Raw genomic sequence first — 18,165 nt, 5'->3', positions numbered from 1 at the left:
AAGAGACTATTGTGAACAATTTTATACGAACAAATTTGACAATCTAGAAAAAAATAAACTGCTAAAAACATAGAGTCCTCCAATACTGGTTCATGAAGAAAGAGAAAGTCTGAATAGACCAGTTACAGCAAAAGATTATTTTGCAGATGATAACTAGACATCATGGTGATCATTTTGCAATACATTACAGATGTCAGATCATGTTGTACACCTGAAAACTAATGTGATGTTGCATGTCTACTATACTTCAGTTTTAAAAAGCTACGTTAGCATAAGTGAATTGCAAAATATAATGTGTTTTGAAGTAAGCAAGTCACAGTAAAATACATACAATATGATTTCACTGATATTAAAGTTTTAAAATAGGAAAAACTAACTAAGGTTAGTTTTTGGGATAGACACAGAGTCAGCTTTTAAAAAAAAAAAAAAAGGCAAAGAAATGATGCGGGGGATGCCTGGGTGGCTCAGTTGGTTGGACCACTGCCTTCGGCTCAGGTCATGATCCCAGAGTCCCCGAATCGAGTCCCACATCGGGCTCTCAGCTCCACGGGAAGTCTGCTTCTCTCTCTGACCTTCTCCTTGCTCATGCTCCCTCTCACCATCTCTCTCTCAAATAAATAAATAAAAATCTTAAAAAAAAAAAAAGAAATGATGAGGAAGTTTGATCAGGGAGTGGCATACAAGTGGCTTTTGAGGTATAATAATGTTCCATATCATGGCATAGGTACATTATTGCCAATTTAAAAAAAAAATTTAAAAAGATTTGGGGCGCCTGGGTGGCTCAGTGGGTTAAGCCACTGCCTTCGGCTCAGGTCATGATCTCAGGGTCCTGGGATCGAGTCCCGCACTGGGCTCTCTGCTCAGCAGAGAGCCTGCTTCCCTCTCTCTCTCTCTGCCTGCCTCTCCATTTACTTGTGATTTCTCTCTGTCAAATAAATAAATAAAATCTTTAAAAAAAATTTAAAAAGATTTTTATTTATTCATTTGACAGAGCACATAAGCAAGGGAGTCATGGGCAGAAGGAGAGGGAGAAGCAGTGCCCCACCAAGCAGGGAGCCCAATGTGGGGCTTGATCCCAGGACCCTGGGGTCATGACTGGAGCCAAAGGCAGACACTTAACTGACTGAGCTATCCAGGCACTCTATTACTGCTTTTTAAAACTACCTTTTTTTAAATTCATGCACAAAATATTGAGAATCTACTTTGGGTCCAGCCCTGTGCTGGATGTTGGAGATACAATGACCAAGTTAAATAAGGCCTTATTGAGGAGTTGATTTGAATCAGATTTATGAATTCCAGCTACCTTTTTGCAGAAATAGAAAACTGATCCTAAAACCAACACGAAAAAGCAAGGGACATGGAATTGCCAAAACAATCTTGATAAAGAATAGTCAAAGGGCTCATACTTCTCAACTTCAAAACTTACTTCAAACCTACAATACTCAATACAACATGATATTGACATAAGAATAGACATATATATCAATGGAATAGAATGATTCGTCTAGAAATAAGTCCATACATCTATGGTCAGTTGATTCCTGACAAGGGCACCAAGACCATTCATTGGAGAAAGAATAGTTTTTTCAACAAATAGTGCTCAGGCAACAGATATCCATATTCAAAATCATGAATTTAGACCCCTACCTCATACCATATAAAAATTAACACAGTTGAGGTGCCTGGGAGGCTCAGACAGTTAGGCAGCTGCCTTCAGCTCAGGTCATGATCCTGTCCAGCTCCCTGCTTGGTGGAAAGCCTGCTTCTCTATATCCTTCTTCCTGCCACTCTGCCTGTTTACGCTCTCCCTCTATCTCTGTCAAATGAATGAATAAAATATTTATTTTTTTAACAACAATTTTTAAAAAAAATTAACACAAAATGGATCAAAGACTCGAATGTCAGGGCTAAACAGATAAAGTTCTTAGGAGAAAACATAGGTGTTAATCTTCATGGTCTCAGATTAGTCATATGACTAAGTCCAAAGTCAATGAGCACGGATGTAAATTCCATTTACTCTAGTGGGAGGCACTGCAAAGTCAAATTGCAAAAGATTAGAGAGAGAGAGACAGCTGGACAAATAGATGATACATTGATAGATAAATCTCTCTATATATAATTTCAAATTAAGCATAAAGAGTTAGAAGCAATAATCCAATCCACCATGCTTTCTCCATAATTTCCTTGTCCCTGCTTGTCTTTCCCTGCTTCTAGCTCTGTTGCCAAAGGCGAGATGGCTGTTAGCTGCTCCTGTCTCCCAAGCTTGGCAGTCCTAATGGACAGAGAGAATCTTTCCAAGTAACTTTCGTTAAGAAAAAAAAGTATAGGGATGCCTGGGTGGCGCAGTTGGTTGGACGACTGCCTCCGGCTCAGGGCGTGATCCTGGAGTCCCGGGATCGAGTCCCACATCAGGCTCCCAGCTCCATGGGGAGTCTGCTTCGCTCTCTGACCTTCTCCTCGCTCATGCTCTCTCACTGTCTCTCTCTCTCAAATAAATAAATAAAATCTTTAAAAAAAAAAAAAAAAAAAGTATAGGGGTACCTGGGTGGCTCAGTGGGTTAAAGCCTCTGCCTTGGGCTCAGGTCATGATCCCAGGGTCCTGGGATCCAGCCCCACATCCGGCTCTCTGCTCAGCAGGGAGCCTGCTTCCTCCTCTCTCTCTCTCTCTCTGCCTGCTTCTCTGCCTACTTGTGATCTCTGTCTGTCAAATAAACAAATAAAATCTTTAAAATAAATAAATAAAAGAAAAGAAAAGAAAAAGAAGAAAAAGGATAATATGGGCTCTGTTTGGGCTGGCATGGGTTCTACCTATTCCTGAACCAACCATCAGAGCCAGGGAAGATAGACTCCTCTGACTGGCCAGCCGAGGCCACACACCCACGCTTTATTATCTGGGGAGTAGGAAGGAGATGGTGTCAGCCTTCATAGCTTCACCAGGATCACTTAAACTTTAGAGGGGTGCCTAAAGGAACCAATATTGGAAAGACATAAACACTGTAGTCTTCAATCTCAATAGGAAACTAGAAGGCTACACAGGGAAATCAAGTAAAAACCCAGACCTATGGCACCAATGTAAAAAACTAGGAAGGAACAGCAGACCCCGGGGCTGTAATCAGAGTTACGACAATGGGACTGAGGCCTTTGTGTATTTCCCATCCCTGTTATGGACCAGGAATGGGCCTGGGAGAGGCATGAAACTCCAGGAGCATCCAGCTTTAGGAGCCAATGGGAGGAAAAACAATACATGTTTAGCGATACTGGTGAAATTAAAATGCTGGGGGTTTTATTTATTTATTTATTTATTTATTTATTCATTTTAAAGATTTTATTTACTTATTTGAGAGAGAGAGCGAGAGCAGGGAGAGGGGTAGAGACAGAGGGAGAAGCAGGTACTGGGCAGGGAGCCCCATGTGGGGGTTGATTCCAGGACCCTGAGATCATGACCTGCCAAAGGCAGACACTTAACTGACTGAGCCACCCAAGCATCCCAAAATGCTGGGGGGGTTTTAAAGGTGAAAAAGTAAGTATATTTGAATCTCAGGGAAAAGTTCTACTTCTCCGTCTTCCAGATTAAGACATTGGTACCAGTGAGGACCACAGGGTACAATGAGCACTGTAATTGCAGGTGTAAATACACAGGCCAACCTTTGGCCAGATGTCTGGTATAGACGTGTGACTCACAACATTCTACTGAACAGCATCTGATAACACCCCAACAACTTCATATTGAAAAAAATATATAACTTAGTTGAAGTGAGAAACGTAACAAGTTTCAAAGGAGTTGTAAACCATCTCATTTTTTTTTTTAATATTTTATTTATTTGGGGCGCCTAGGAGGCTCACTGGGTTAAGCCTCTGCCTTCCGCTCAGGTCATGATCTCAGGGTCCTGGGATCGAGCCCTGCATCGGGCTCATTGCTCAGCAAGGAGCCTGCTCCCCCCACCCCGCCTGCCTCTCTGCCTACTTGTGATCTCTCTCTCTGTCAAATAAATAAATAAAATGTTTTTAAAAAGAGATTTTATTTATTTGACAGACAGAGATCACAAGTAGGCAGAGAGGCAGACAGAGAAAGAGGGAAGCAGGCTCCCCACTGAGCAGAAAGCCCGACGAGAGGCTCGATCCCTCAGAAAGGGATGTGAGGGCGCCTGGGTGGCTCAGTTGGTTGGGCGGCCTCCTTCGGCTCAGGACATGATCCCGGGGTCTTGGGATGAAGCCCCACATCAGGGTCCCTACTTGGCAGGGTGCCAGCTTCTCCCTCTTCCTATGCTGCTCCCCCTGCTTGTACTCTCTGTCAAATAAACAAATAAAATCTTAAATAAAAAAAAAAAAAAGAAAGGGTACCTGCCTGGATGGCTCAGTACTCAGTATGTTGAGCCTCTGCCTTCAGCTCACATCGTGGTCTTAGGGTCCTGGGATTGAGTCCGACGTTGGACTCTCTGCTCGGTGGGGTGCCTGCTTCCCCCCCTCCCGCCTGCCTCTCTGCCTACTTGTGATCCCTCTCTCTCCGTCAAATAATAAATTTTTTTAAAAATCTTTTAAAAAAGAAAGAAAAGAAAAGGATGTGATATTAGCACTTGCCTCTCCGTGTTTTTTCCAAAAAGAGAGTCAGATGGGAGTGTGGAAGAAACCAAGGATCACCTGTGGCCTGAATGTCTGCAGGTTTGTAAGGCTGTGGAGAGAGCCCTGTTTTTTCTCACACCAGAAAAAAAATACGATGTACTGAGGGGTTCTTTGGTCTGGGAGAGCCAAAGCTTGTGATGTTTCTGACAATTAAGCAGAGATTATCTGAGGGTGGTACAATTGCTGCAGTCGTCTATTTCTTCCCAGTCCTGCTCCCGGAGCCAGAGCTCCTATTTGCCAGACAAATAAACCCCAAGTGAAACAAAAGTTCTTTTCAGGCAAGGGTCAAGGCTGATGAGGAATATTTTCATTAGATTTAGGTAGACTTGCCAATGCATGATGGGTGTTTCAGTTTCTCCCTGGGCGGAGTCTCGGTTATGGCGGTTACATTTCCATGCCAGTAGGCTGTGTTTCCATGCGCTGACCCCAGGGTGCCGAGTGGAAAGTTCAGAGTACAGAGCACAGACCTGGGCTGGACACACGGGTTGGGTCCTCCCATTGGTAGATGCCATATAGGGTGACACGCCACCAGACACCTTGTTTCTCACTCAGACTGTTATTTCAAAAGCAGAATAAGGTGGGCATTAGGGCAAGTAGGGATTGGGTCATGGCTACCCAAAGTTACAAAACCAGCTTCTGGCTGGCATAAGTAGATAGCAATATCTCTTCCACATACCAGACTCCCTCTGCCCTAATTCTGTTCAGACTCCAGAGATCAGGCCTCTCCCTAAAGCCCAGAGCTGGAGATAGGCCCTCTCACCCAGATGATGACACTATCTGTGGAAAGAAATTCAGCTAGGACACTGGAGAAAAAGTCAGAAAGAGCAGTGAAATCTCATCCCCCTGGGAATGTTAGCAAGGGGTGGCTTTGTGTGGAAGGATTGGGGGGAGGAGGCAGGGTTATTCTCACAACTGCAAATTTTCTCCTCTCTTGGCCATCACAGAAAACAGAAATGGATTTTTTGGATGTTTCCTCCCTCTGTAAAGGAAATCTAAGTAAGATTCACTGCCTTCATCACTCAAGAGCGATGCTTGCTTAGTTTGGTTATACATACATTGTTGGTTCTAGATACATTGTTAATAGCAAACAGGTTCCCCTGTTTATGTATGAGTGTCAAAGTGGTATCTCACACTGTCCTCAGAAAATTTATAGGGAAAAAATAAAGGAGGGTTTGGTTAAAGATCAAGAGGCAATAACAAGACTGGATAAGCACTGCCACCTTTAAATGATTAGTTAGGGGGCGCCTGGGTGGCTCAGTGGGTTAGGCCTCTGCCTTCAGCTCAGGTCATGATCCCAGGGTCCTGGGATGATCTCGGGGTCCTAGGATCCAGCCCAGCATCCGGCTCTCCGCTCAGCGGGGAGTCTGCTTCTCTCTCTCTTTCTCCCTGCCTCTCTGCCTACTTGTGATCTCTCTGTCAAATAAATAAATAAAATCTTTTAAAAAAATAAAGAAATGACTTGTTCAAGGTTTTAGGATTGTTTGTCAGCTAGGTAGGCAACTTTCTTTCTTAATTGTGTAAAATATGCATAACATAAAATTTATCGTTTTAATTATTTTTAAGTGTAAGTATCTTCCCATTGCGGTGCCTCCATCACCACCATCCATCTTCAGAACTTGTTCAGCCCCAACTGAAACTCCGTCCCCATTAAACGTGAGTTCCCCGCCCCCCCCCATCCCTCGCCATCCCCACTCTACTCTGTCTCTCTGGAGACTACTCCGACTCCCCTAGGTCCCTCACAGAAGTGGAACCACACAGCAACTGTCCTTCTGTGATGGGTGTCTTTCACTTAGCATACAGGCTTTAAGGGTCATCCATATTTGCCCTTAAATTTGTATGGCTTCTTTTCCATGGATTGGGCTGTTTGTTTGTTTGTTTGTTTGTTTGTTTTTCTTGCTGAGGACTCTGACTTGAAAACAGGATAGCCACCTGATAGTTGGTCTGGCCACGGGGCTTCCGTCTCACCACCCTAAAATATACATATCTTTACCATATTGGACATTTTTCAGTGTTTTTTGCCTGCTTTGTCCAGTACGTAATGGCTGTGTTAATGGCAGCCCCTGGCTTTCAGGCTGGCTCCCCAGGAAGATGGGAGGGTGTGCACCCCTGACTCTCTCCTCAGGCAAAAGACTTCAGGGGAACCCAGAGAAGCCCTTCCTTCCTTTGGTAATGCAAGGTGACTCAGACCTGGAGGGCAGGCCATGCTTATCTTCCTAAGTACCACTGGCTCTTAACACAGGCTTTTTGTTTGTTTGCTCCTTATAATTAGTAAGTAGCACATTCACAGGGTTAACTATGAACACAGTTGGAATGTGCTGTGAAAAATAAATCTCCCTCCCACCCCTGACAGGCTTCCTTGTTCCCCTTGCCAGCGGTCAGCCACTGTCACCTTGTCTGTCTTTCCAGAGACAATCCCATGTAAACAAGCACGCGGGCGCCTCTTTTATACAAAAGATATCACCTTATACCCCTTGATCTGTATCGGGCCTCATGGAAAAACACAGAAAAGTGAGAGTATAATACAGGAAGTTTCAGAGCTGGTGAGAACATTTAGTCATAACTGTTTCTTTTTTTTCTTACATAAATGAAATAAAATGTTTCAGAAAAATTGAAATATTCTATGACCAACAAAAAAAATTCTATGACCTTCACAGCCAATCCTGTTTCCTCCTCTCCATCCCCCGGGGTAAGCACTATCATAAATTTGTTATATCCTTTCAATAAGCTTGTATACTTTCACATGCATCTGTATATATGTCTAAGAACCATTTTGTGTAATTTTTCAATTTACATAGTAGCCATGTGTGATATTCATTCATAGACAAGCTTTCAGGTTCTTTCAGACTTTTCCTCCTCAAATGATGATGCGGGAAGTTTTTTGTGCATACATCTTTGTACAGACACATGAGGGTATGCTTAGGATAATTCTGTAGAGGGGGGGTTTCACTGGAGCAAAGGATATGTGCGTTTTTCATTTTAATAGATTGTTCCAAAGAAGTGGTACCAACTTTTACTCCCAGTAACAATGCATGGAGCACCTGTTTCTTCACATCCTCTCTCACACAGTATTTTACCGAACTCATTCATCTTCACTCATCGATTAGACGAAAAATTCTCTCTTCTAACTTGAATTTGCATTTCTTTTGCTGAAAATGAGACTGATCACTTTTTCATGGTTTGAAAGCCTTGCGTATTTCTTCTTTTATGATTTTTTTAAGGTCCTTTGCTCACTTTTCTTTCGGGTTAAATGGTCTTACTGACTTCCAAGTGTTCTTTGCATGTGCACATGAAAATTAGCTCTTTCTCGTGGTGTACACTACAAAGATTTCCCCAGTTTACTGCCTGATTTTCTGATGTTCTGATTTGCCTTATTATTTTTGTCCCATGGATATTCTGTATGTGGTCAACTTTATCCATCTTTACGAATGCTTTGAAGTGATGATACATTTATTGCTTTCTCTTCTTTCTCCTTCCCTCCTCCCTTCCCATTTTCTCCAAATACCAAAATTAATCATACCTCATATTCCTAGGTCTAAAATGAGATCAGCAACTGAAGTCACCCAGAGATAATCCAGGTGAACCCTGGAGCTTTGATATAAACAGAGGTTCCAGCTGGCTTGGACTCAACTCTGCCCTGGTGTGTATTTATAGGGTGTCCTAAATCAGTCCGAGGCACTAACACTTCTGGGACTTCTTACAATCTGGGGGTGTCCCACGGCCAAGCTGGTCTGCTTACACTGCCTCTGTCCTCGTCTGACCTCTGCCCTTAAAGGGACTGTAGGGAGGCTGGCATGTGGGAAGCGAAGATCATGTCAACCTATTGCTTCTTTTTTCTTCTTTTCAGGTCCTTAAAATACTCCTCCTTGGAGCCCGGTTTCTCACTGTCAGAGAAAACAAGAATGAACTTTAATGGCGTCCACTGGAATTGGAATCTGGCTATCAGCGTGAAGTCATGATTTCCAAGCCCTAGAGAAAGCTATCGAGAGAAATACAGATAGTACAGCTGCGTGCACAATTGAAAATCCGCTTTTGGGGGCACCTGGGTGGCTCAGTGGATTAAGCCTCTGCCTTCGGCTCAGGTCTTGATCTCAGGGTCCTGAGATCGAGCCCCGCATTGGGCTCTCTGCTCAGCAGGAAGCCTGCTTCCTCCTCTCTCTCTGCCTGCCTCTCTGCCTACTTGTGATCTCTCTCTGTCAAATAAATAAATTAAAAAAAAAAAATCCGCTTTTGTGCAGCCTTCAGAGGTTTCACACACACACAGCCTCTTCATCTTCTTCGTTGACTCTCTCTCCCCCATTTGTGGAGACAGGGGTGTGGCCCGCTATTTCCTGGGCTCTCCCACATCTCTTCTATCACAAATAGAAACTGCTGCGCAAAAGCACTGGGGGATTAAAAAACTAAGACCCAAGGAGAAAACCAAAACAGGGTGGGGGGATGGGGTGACTGGGTGATGGGCATCAAGGAGGGCCGTCGCGGAATGAGCCCTGGGTTTGCTGTGCAACTGAACTCTACCTCAGAAATGCACTGTACGTGGGGCGCGTGGGTGGCTCAGTGGGTTAAAGCCTCTGCCTTCGGCTCAGGTCATGATCCCAGGGTCCTGGGATCGAGCCCCACATCAGGCTCTCTGCTCTGCAGGGAGCCTGCTTCCTCCTCTCTCTCTGCCTGCCTCTCTGCCTACTTGTGATCTCTGTCAAGTAAATAAATAAAATCTTTAAAAAAAAAAAAAAAGAAATGCACTGTACGTAATAATACACTATTCCCTGAATTAGTTCCTTGAATTTAAGTAAAATAAAATAAAATTTTAAAATAAATAAATAAGGGTGCGCCTGGGTGGCTCAGTTGGTTAAGCAACTGCCTTCAGCTTAGGTCATGATCTCGGGGTCCTGGGATCAAGTCTTACATGGTGCTCCCTGCTTAGTGGAGAGTCTGCTTCTCCCTCTGCCTCTGCTTCTCCCCCCTGCTTGTGGTCTCTTTCTCGCAAATAAATAAATAAAATCTTGAACAAATAAATAAATAAATGTAAAAAAACCAAACCAAAACAAAAAAACAGAAAAAAACAAAAACCTAAAGGGATCCTTGGGTGGCTCAGTTGGTTAAGTGTCTGCTTTTGGCTTGGGTCATGATCCCAGGGTCCTGAGATCCAGCCCTGTGTCAGGCTTTCTGCTCAGTGGGGAGCCTGTTTCTCTCTCTCCCTCTGCCTGCCAGTCCCCCTGCTTGTGCTCTCTCTCTCTCTCTCTCTGTCAAATAAATAAATAAAATATTGGGGGGAAAAAAACAACTACGGGCGCCTGGGTGGCTCGGTGGGTTAAAGCCTCTGCCTTCGGCTTGGGTCGTGATCCCGGTGTTCTGGGATCGAGCCCAGCATCGGGCTCTCTGCTCCGTGGGGAACCTGCTTCCCTTCCTCTCTCTCTGCCTGCCTCTCTGTCTACATGTAATCTCTGTCAAATAAATGAAATCTTAAAAACAAAACAAAACAAAACACACAACTAAGAAGTTCATTAGTTGTTCTGGACTGAATGGTGAATTCTTTTAGTCTTTTTGTTTTCCATTGCCCTTTTCAGGAGGTTGACCTTCTGCATCTTCTATGGGCCTTTAGCATGGCTGATTCCCCCTGAAGACATTTACCCCAACGTTCTTTCCTTCCTTCCTTCCTCCCTCCCTTCCTTACAAATGCTTACTGAGTTTTAACATGTGTCAGTCACAGGTTCCCCTGTCCAGGCAATCCGGCAGCGAACGGGTGCGTATCAGAGGACACAGGGGCTGCCCTCAGCAAGTGTATGGCCAAGCAACATAATAATGAATCACTGAATAAACCAGGGCCCTTCTTTCCAGAAGCTGACCTTCACTGGAAAGGAGGCTATTAGCAGGTCCTCACTGTAGCCTCAAGAAAAGCACTTTTCTCTCTCCCACTGGAGGGGAGAGCTTTGAAATACTCTGATCCCCTTGCTTCTAGCAGGTCAGTAATAACCCAGACTTTGCAGTTGGGCACTCTGGCTCACTTTCTCCTCACAGGGGCAGAGGGAAGACCTCTGGACCTGAGCTGTATGGATGAGAAGTGGGAGCTGTTTGAGGGGCACGGAGCAGGTGGCTGTGGCATTGTACAGGTACTGGGGGCAAACAGAGGATGGGGCGAGCCGTCTTTAAGGGCCACCCATCTAGCCCCTACTCTGCTGCCTTCCTTCCTTCTCTAGGAATCCAGACTCCTGTTCTGGTCTCCCAGACAAGACAGCAGGCTGGGGGTGCCCCCACTTCCCCAGAGGGTCCGGCTCATACGTATAGCATTCATCATTTTCACCCCACAATCCTCTTCTGTATTTTGCTCTCTTAACTTCAGAAGGTCCTTCTAGTTCTTTGTATTCATCAGGAGGCTCATAGGCGTATGAACCTATGGGGCAACCACCACATGCCAGGTTGTAGACCAGGCACAGTAAAACATGGTCCCCACCCTTAGAGAGCTCGTGATCTGAAAGGGGAAACAGACAAGCAGACAACTGCTCTCTATGTGGTGAGGGCATCTCACGGATTTGTGGGCAAAACCACATGGGAACTTCTTAAACTCTCTCTCTCCAGGCCTATTCAGTCTGTCCGGGTGGAAGCGTGAAGTTATAAGCAAGTTCAGAGGGAGAGGGGGAGAGAAGTGGCAGAAATTCAAGACACTCCTAGTCTCTAAGCCTGGGGTAGAGGAGGGTCAGTGGGGAGGACCCTCGCGTATGCAGTTGTGGGGGGGACCCAAGAGGGGAGGGGTGTGCAGCTGAGGGGCAGGGATGTGGAGCTGCATGGGTCAAAGGGCAAATTGGCCCAGTTATGCGGTTTTCTTCAGCAAACTCCACAGCAGGAGAAATGAACAGCTGCAAATTAGACAGTGGTAGGTCAAGGTGGAAAGGGAATTGTTCAAGGTCATGCCCCGGGAAGTGCTTGGAATATATGAAAGCTACATGTATACAGATGCAAGAGACTTACTACCCTGCAGGGGCCAGGAATCAGATTGCTTAATAGCTCTGAGAAAGCTCTTTCACCCAGTGCGAGAGAAAGCAAAGCGTATTTCCTATGTGGCTGGATGCCACCCAGCTCACCCTTGTACCTCATTTTGCTGAGTGCCGCTCTCAACAAGGCAGCCCCTGCAAGATGGAAGCCAGTGGGAGGGGGTGCACATGACTGGAAGGGCCGGGTCCCAAGGGGAGAAAAGGAGAGCCACAGAGGGCAGACACCCGGGGAAGTGTAGTAATGAGAGCACAGGGCAGGTTTGGAAGCCCTCAGGCCTAAGGGTGAGACAGGGGAATGGCTGGGGCTGGGCTTTGGGACCGGGATCAAGGTTTTGGAGCTGCCAAATAATACAGAAATGAGGGAACAGGTTCCACAGCTGTGGCCAGCTTGCTGTCAGAGACTGGCTCGGAGGAAGACGTAGCCCTGTGCCCCAATCTCACTGCCTTTGCGGACCCCCCAAGGTGGGCAGAGGGGAAGGTCTGGTGGAGGGTTTGCAGACAGCAGCCCCTGCCCCTTTGAGACCACAGCATTTGGACAGGGGAAAAGGAAGAGCCTTTTACCCAGAGGGTGTTTCAACTTTTCCAGAGGATATTGTCAGGGAAAATCCAGAAATCAGTTAAGGCAAGAAGGTGAGAATGTTTTACTGTAAGTAATTTAAGGCTCTGTAAGATTTTCATGGAATCTTCTGGATACTTTCCCTAGAACCAGAGTTGACTCTTACATAAAGTGAATAAAGATTAAGCTTCAGGGCCTCTCTCTTGTTTTGTAAGGCTCTGTTCATAATTTTGTATTCACAATTTTTTTATTGTGTCACACACACACACACACACACACACACACACAAGTTTCATCTACCTCTACCTAGAACTCTACAAATTGTGGGTTTGGAAGAAGTCTGGTTTCTATAAATAAGCATGAGGGATGTGACGTACAGTGTGATGACTATGGTTATGGTTAACACGGCTCTATGGTACATTTGAAAGTTGCTAATGATGTTGTTTTGGAATGGTGGTGAGGTTTGATGGGGTGAGGTCCAGAGCCAATGGGCCAAGAAAGAATTCTTGAGATGTCTTTGGTGCAAAATAGTGGTTTTATGAAAGCACCGGTGAAGAGGAGAATTACCCAGAGCAGGCCAGTGAGCAGGCCCCAGATGATGGAAAGTTTCTAGCTCCATCGGTGGAGCAAGAGCTAACCAGAGGTTTCTACTTCTGTAAGGAGGTTTCCCCCTACAAGCTCCCCTTCCACCCTAACTGCTGCCCTAACCAATGTTCTTGCCTAAAGCAACCACCCCACCCTGTTTAAACCCACCTACCAGCAGTCAGCCCAGCACTTGGGAAACTGACCTCCTACATTCCCCTATAAAAAGCCCTTATAACCCTGCTGCCTGGGGCCCGGAATTTCGAGTGCGAGCTCATCAGGATCCGCCAACTTAAAATAAACCCGAGTTCTCCTGCGTCTCCAAGTGTCCCTTGGTTTCTCACCAGTCTGATTATTTTCCACAACATGGGGACAGGGAAGCGTGGACAGAAAGAGCTGCTGCACCGGAGTTGTGAGGAGTTGCCCATTACCTACTGCGGAGTTGGGGTTGGAAAGGGAAAAGGGAGATGTCCAAAAACACTTTGATATGCTAAAAAGGACCCTCGGGATACTGGAGGACTTGCTATTATCAAGCTAAGGGTGTTTTTCCCTCTAGCAAAGCATTAACATCAAGATAGTGGGAAGTTTCCTGGAGGAATGTCACACCTAAGGAGTGGGGGAAGGGGGGTGGGGAGGGTTGGGGGGTGTCAGCTCGTGCTTTGTCCTCAGCTTGCCTTCTGACCCCTCATTAATAAGAGGGTAGATCCTAAAAGTTGTCAGGAAGAAAAAAGCTTTTTTTTTCTCTCTCTGAGGTGGTGAGTGTTAACTAAACTTTACTATGGCAATTAGTATGCAACATACATAAGCCAGGTCATTATGCTGGGCACCTTAAATTGTACAGTACTTATGTCAATGATACCTCAAAAAACCTGAAATAGAAATAAATAAAACTCTCCCTTTGCAATGCAAAAAAAAAAAAAAAAAAAAAAAGCCAAAACCCGCAAAACAAACAGCAACAACAAAACCCCAAACAGTCAAAAAAACAAAAAAACTCCCCGTTCTGATTTCCAAATAATTTCTCTAGTCCCCTGTTGTTAAAAGATAGCCAAGAAAGGGGCACTTGGTGGGCTCAGTCGGTGAGCATGGGACTCTTGATTTTGGGGTCCTGAGTTCTAGGCCCCTGCTGGGCATAGAGATGACTTAAAAATAAAATCTTAAAAAGAAAAAAAAAAAAAAAGGCAGGAAAACTGAGAAGTGTGCTGCCTGAGAGTTCCTTTCTTCTTAGCATTGTTGCCCTGGATTGTACCCGAAGGTGTGTTACTAGTCCTCAGTGGAGGTCACAATTACCCCATATCCTTCATCTCAGAGTAAAGGTTAGGTGACACGCTGTTAGGACCTGTGACTGTCACATGCACAGGGTGTGATCGCCTGGGCAAGTTTGGACCCGTCACCTCAGTGTGCTTCTGTGTCCCTAACAAACACTGGGAGTTGAGTTTCTAAGCACACCCTTCTCGGTAGGGGTGACACCCTCCCAACCTCCCTCTCCTGAGGACTGTGGCTGCTGACCAGCAATTGTTTGCACAGAATGTCCCCGGCTCATGAATGGGCATTGTTCTCAGAAAGGGAATTTATAGGTCGATTGTTAAGAACTGCAAGGCATTTCCCCTAGATAAACAAGGCTATGTGTAATCTTCATTAGTCAGGACAACCCAAAAGAACTCTGTGGCCTGTCGCCCGAAATCCTCACCTGGACAAAGGGAACAGGAACCCCACCCTGCGTCTGCTTCAGAAAATGCTTTCCGAGTTCTAATCCGAGATCCCGGGAATCTCCCTCCCTCATCACAGTCCTTCTAGGGTTCTTTGACTGCCCGGGCATGGTGTCAAAGCCAAAGAGAAGACTGAACTAGGAGTGGGGTGACCAGAGAAGGGGGAAGGCAGAGTAAATTTCAGAATTCCTTTGAGCCTCTGGTGTGATAACCCTACTTCCCTTCTGCTTCTAGTCCAGGTTCTTTGGCCCTTTTTAAGTTTCGTAAGGTCTTTGTGAGAAACAATGGTATGAAACAATAGTAAACACACTGTAGCTCTAAAAAGTGGCTCCCTTTGAAAGAGGAGTGGAATTTTTCACTGGATTTTTAGTTTTCGCTTTTTTTGAAATTTTAGTTGATAAATTTTCGCTTATTTTTCAGTTAAGGACCCTTTCAGGAAAGGCCATGATTGACACAGGAAAGAATGGTGGATTTCCAACTATACCAAGACCAAACTAGATTCAGGTTAGACTCCTTGAATTTGTAGTTGCGCTACAATTGAGTGATGATTCCTGAGATTCTTAAAAATCGTCTTTTCTTTGCTCTTGCCTCAATACAGGCTCAACGCATCCATACCAATATCTTACTCTTTCAAAGGATTATAGGGCACCTGCTTGGCTCAGTTGGCTAAGCGTCTGCCTTCTCCTCTGGTCATGATCCCAGGGTGGTAGGATCAAGTCTGGTGTTGGGCTTCTTGCTCAGTGGGGAGCCTGCGTCCCCCTTTCCTTCTGCTGCTCCCCCTACTTTGCTCTCTTTTTCTTTCTCAAATAAATAAAGTTTTTAGGGGTCCCTGGGTGGCTCAGTGGGTTAAAGCCTCTGCCTTCAGCTTAGGTCATGATCCCAAGGTCCTGGGATGGAGCCCCGCATTGGGCTCTCTGCCCAGCAGGGAACCTGCGTTTCCCCCCCCACCCCTCACCCCCACCCCCACCCCCGCCTCTCTGCCTACTTGTGACCTCTGTCTGTTAAATAAATAAATAAGTGATCTAAAATAAATAAATGAAATTTAAAAATAAAGTCTTAAAAAAAGGATTATATTTTACAAAAGGCTTTCACATCCATTATCTTATTTGTAGTTAAAGATATTATTATCCCTGTTCATTGCTAGGGAAACTGCAAGAGATCACTTAGCTCATTGCTTGGGAAGCCAGGTCCTCTGCACCCAAATTCATGCCCTACCTAATGGTTTTTAGAGGTTGGTTAATTCCCCTGGGAAGCAGGACTTCCAGACTCCTGTAGCTGAACTGAGTCTCTGGAGTATGTCTGGTTTTCTCCCTCTCTCCCAAAACATCTAAATGCCTCTTCTTTTCCAGAATTTCTCTAGGGAATGAAATCTATAATTCTCAGTTACCTGTCCTGGTGACAAACAGCCTCTGTCTGATTAGAAAGACATCCTTTATATCCACCTTGATTCTTTCCGTTACCAAAAGAAAAAAGATTGGTTTGCCAAGAAAGTGTTTTTTTACTACTCTGTTGGGAAAACACAATAGGGGGCTGAGAAAACCAGGACTGGCCTGCGAGTGGGTCTGTTCACCACCGTGGACAGCACAACTGAAGCAGTAATTAACATGAGAATGGATTGTGTACCTTTTTAATTGTCCACATTTTCTTTTTTTTTTTTTTTTAAAGATTTTATTTATTTATTTGACAGAGAGAGATCACAAGCAGGCAGAGAGGCAGGCAGAGAGAGAGAGGAGGAAGCAGGCTCCCCCCTGAGCAGAGAGCCCGATGCAGGACTCGATCCCAGGACCCTGAGATCATGACCCGAGCCGAAGGCAGCGGCCCAACCCACTGAGCCACCCAGGCGCCCTAATTGTCCACATTTTCAATATTACTTCCACATCTTCTGTGGCAGCTATACCTTACAAAGCCCCCAGGGATGGGTAGAGCTGGCCAAGAGCCAGGAAGCCAGGTCACAGCTGGAAGCCTGATGTGTTATTACTGTTCAAGCTTCTGATTCTGATCTACCACAGAGCTGACTAGAATTCTGGTCTCAGGCTCTGGTACTAAAACACCAGGTCTCTGTGCCCATCTAAGGGTCATGTTGACTTTATAGGTTACCCGGGTTTTTCCTGGGGTCAGTTCTTAATTTTAGTGCCTAGCCCCAGTGCAGGACTGCTGAAGGCAGAAACAGAGATGCTCTCTCCTGAGGACTTGGTTAGAGAACATGAAACCCCAGCTGGCTTCTACCCGTGGGTCCTGGGGCAGAGGCCCTGGCTGTGCGCTTGGCCCTGCTCTGGCCTGCGTGGGAATGGCCACGTTAAGAGGTTTCTCCTGAGCCCTTCTGTCTCGGGCCTGCCCGAATCCGCACGGAGGCCGCACCGACCCAAACAATCTGAGGGCCACATAGCCTGACACCCGCTGTGTCTCGAGCATCTCTCCACAGCCAGAAGGGCCGGCTGACCTCCAGGGAGATTAGAAATGGTTTCAGGAGGTTACACTCACACATCTTATCGTGTAGGAGGATTTGGGGACGGACTGTACTATTTGTAGTCTCCTGGGAGATTCTAATCCAAGATGGTTTGCCAGGCCCTCTCCCAGTTCACTCTTGAGTGTGTGGATGTGATGATTTGATTTGATTCGATGATTTGCTCTGGGTTCCCATCCTCAGACCTCTAACATACCGATGCCTTGATCATGCTTCTTCTAAGCCCACCTGTTCCTGCAAACAGCCATCTCACTGCAGGGAATGCTGGATGTGGTCAGACTGCAGTCACCAAGCCGCAATTCCCAATTGCAGCAGAACAAAATCACCCAAGGTGTCTTTTAAAACTCAGGTTCCCAGACCCCTCCCCATATTCACTCAGCAGCATTCCAGGTCTGGGTCCTGGGAGTCTGAGTTTTCCATTCAGCCAGACTGAAGGCTGACAGTGAGGAACCAGGGCCTAGTGTGCCCTCCTCAGCAGCACCACTGAAAGGGGAACACAGCCCCTTATGTCACCATTTCCATACCCAGACAGAGCATTGCTGCACACCGGACTCCGATGAACCAGCTGCATTCTGAGCTCTGCTCACGCCCATTTCACGCCCCCCCCCTTTTGCTCTGACCGGGGCTCCCGTCTCTCAGCAGCTGGAGGATGGGGAGTTCCAAGAGCTCCTCCCTCCACAGCACTCCCCCACTCTTGTTCTGAGCCCAGAAACCCTGGTAAACCACTCCCTCAAGCACACCTGGGAAGTGGGAGTGAGAAGAGCTCCATGAAAACACAGGCCTGCGCATCCTGCTCTCTGTCCCCATAGTGCCTCTGACCCCATGCGGGTTCCACGCCTTGACTGGTCTGGCTGTACCAGCAGCAAAGCCAAGTGCCAAGGCTGTACGGAGTTTGGGGAGCGGGCCTTTCAATGGCTGAAAATGTCCTGTAATTTAAAAGTATTCTTTTTTTTTTTTTTTTTTAAGGATTTTATTTATTTATTTGACAGAGATCACAAGTAGGCAGAGAGGCAGGCAGAGAGAGAGAGGGGGAAGCAGGCTCGCTGCCGAGCAGAGAGCCCGATGCGATGCAGGGCTCAATCCCAGGACCCTGAGATCATGACCTGAGCCAAAGGCAAAGGCTTTAACCCATTGAGCCACTCAGGTGCCCCAAAAGTATTCTGTAAAAAAAGGAAGAGGGGGCCGCCTGGGTGGCTCATTCGGTTAAGCGTCTGCCTTTGGCTCAGGTCATGATCTCAGGGTCCCGAGATCGAG

The 18,165-nt window shown here is 46.0% G+C and overlaps 1 long non-coding RNA gene across 1 annotated transcript; it reads left to right on the top strand.

Annotated features, from left to right (window-relative positions):
* Nucleotides 1–7,285: 7,285 nt before the first annotated feature.
* LOC122892170 lies at nucleotides 7,286–8,673 on the top strand. Its single transcript, XR_006381380.1, has 3 exons — nucleotides 7,286–7,306; nucleotides 8,151–8,257; nucleotides 8,465–8,673. It is a non-coding gene; the product is annotated as an uncharacterized LOC122892170 (long non-coding RNA).
* The last annotated feature ends 9,492 nt before the right edge of the window (nucleotides 8,674–18,165 follow it).

This window comes from Neovison vison, chromosome 12 (genome assembly GCF_020171115.1).
Source record: "Neovison vison isolate M4711 chromosome 12, ASM_NN_V1, whole genome shotgun sequence".
NCBI lineage: Eukaryota > Metazoa > Chordata > Mammalia > Carnivora > Mustelidae > Neogale > Neogale vison.
Note: the sequence above shows the minus strand (reverse complement) of the source record. Positions and strands in the feature narration are given on the sequence as shown.